Raw genomic sequence first — 2403 nt, 5'->3', positions numbered from 1 at the left:
AAGGTGGCCATACACTCTACAACCATCGCAAGACTTTAGTCTTGCGATGGTTGTACAGGGATTAAAAAAACGTACGATCTGCCTATCTTGGACAGGCAGATCGCACTCTCGATCATCGCAAGCCCGCCCCCCTGAGGGGCGGGCTTCCGATGACCGCAATGCTGAACGGGCAGCGTGCGCACACCGGCCCGCTCGGCATTTGTCTTCCGAGCACCGTTCTAACCAGCCGAGAATCGTACGATTCCCGGCTGGTTTTCGAACATGCTGGTTCGACAGAAGACGTGCGACCGTACAGTAGAAACGGTCCCACGTCTCCGTTCACACTGCTCGATTATCGTACGAAAAACCGATCGCATACGATTATCGTACGATAATCGTGCAGTGTATGGGCACCTTTACAACCCTCGCCGTTTGTCTTGCGAGGGTTGTAAGGTAATTAAAAAAACGTACGATCTGCCTATCTTGGACAGGCAGACAATACTTGCGATAATCGCAAGCCCGCCCCACTGAGGGGTGGGCTTCCGATGACCGCAACGCTGCGTTTGCGCACACCGGCCCGTGCGGCTTTTATCTTGCGAATATGTCACAAACCAGCCGAAAATCGTACGATGTTCGGCTGGTTTTCGAACATGTTCCTAAGATAAAAGTCGTGAGACCGTACAGTAGCAGAGGTCGCACGCCTTCCATACACCTTACGATAATCGTACGATGGCGGGATTTCCCGCGATTATCGTACGATTATCACAAGGTGTGTGGGCACCTTACCAGGAGATGCAGGAAATCCAATGATCAGTTCTGCCGCACATCACGGCAATGCTATGCGATCGCAATGTGGCAGATAGCGGGACAGGTTCACTATGACACCCCATTCACACTGAGCGACATGGATACTGCACGTTTTTTCAGCGGCTAGGAGCTGCATTGCGCGATATTGAGCGACATTGCACATTTTATCGCGCAACGTATCGTGTTTTTTGGGTGGGACTCGGTCGCTGCTACATTGGGCTGTAACCAATCAACAGCGATCTTGATGTGACATCATTCTTTCCTTCCGTTTTGCAGTGCAAAAGTGACCCTTCTGTAGCGCGATATCGCGCAATATCGCCGGTAATGCGTGATTTTGCGCAACACTATAGAATCTATTGGAGCCGAATCACGCGACATCCGCGCAAAAAAGGGTCGTGTACGAGCGACAAGCTACAGCGACAAGCTACAGGCGACATTGACCTTTGAGATGTGATCAGCTCCATTGAAATGCATCGGACGAGCTACATAGAGCGATATCGCACGGAAATATGCGCGATTTTGCGGCGGAAATCGCGCCATTAACCGCTCAGTGTGATCGGGGCCTAAGGTTTCATCTTCATTCATAGCATTGTGACAGAATAAAACAGGCCCCCGACCACTTCTACATGATGCGCCTGTTTGGAGTGAAATTCTATCCGCTCACACTGTTGTGCCTTCATTTGACCGCAATTTTGGTGCATTCGCATGCACGCTTTTCATGTTTTTTTCCTACATTTGTCAGCCGTTTATTGTGCGTTGCCATTAAAGTCGCTTTGGTGTTTTGTGTTTAAAAAAAAAACAACAATCCTGTAGTATTTGTCCCAGACAAACGGCAGCGCAACCCACAGGTGTGAACGGACCCCACAGAAAACAATGGTAATCCTCTTGTTCTGCGTTGTTGCACTTTGATGTGCAACAACGCAGGATAATAATATGTGCAAATGTGTGTTAAATCGCACAGGTGTGAGCGGGGCCTGGTACACTAGCTGCATGCGTTTTTTATTGTTTTACTGTGTATTGCAATTTTTGTTTTCCTCAGTGACAGTGAAATAAAGTAGAGGTTGTCATTTAGGGGGTGGGGTCCTTGATGCCATGCAGTAAAATGCTCACATGTCCATGTTACATGCATTTTTCATGCACTTCCTTTAAGTCTATGGATCCAACGCACTAACAGAAGCACCTGCGCCATTTTCCACGGTGCACAGAAGTGTGTTCCAATAGGTGTGAATGGGGCCCCATAGAAAAGAATGGGATTCCTTCGGTGGTGCATTGTCACGTGACAACTGGAGGACGTGAAGACTTGTGTGTGTGTGCCGTGTGTGTCTGCTGTGTGCCAGCTGTGTGTGTGCCGTGTGTGTCTGCTGTGTGCCAGCTGTGTGTGTGCCGTGTGAGTGTGTGTGCCGTGTGTGTCTGCTGTGTGCCAGCTGTGTGTGTGCCGTGTGTGTGTGTGTGCCGTGTGTGTCTGCTGTGTGCCAGCTGTGTGTGTGCCGTGTGTGTGTGCCGTGTGTGTCTGCTGTGTGCCAGCTGTGTGTGTGCCGTGTCTGTGTGCCAGCTGTGTGTGTGTGTGGGGGGGTTGTTTGCTTCGCGTTTACGTTCCTTTTAAACTTAATTGAACTA

This window comes from Nanorana parkeri, unplaced genomic scaffold (genome assembly GCF_000935625.1).
Source record: "Nanorana parkeri isolate BGI_ZX_2015 unplaced genomic scaffold, ASM93562v1 scaffold3457, whole genome shotgun sequence".
NCBI lineage: Eukaryota > Metazoa > Chordata > Amphibia > Anura > Dicroglossidae > Nanorana > Nanorana parkeri.
The sequence above is the reverse complement of the archived record's forward strand: the minus strand, read 5'-3'. Positions refer to the sequence as shown.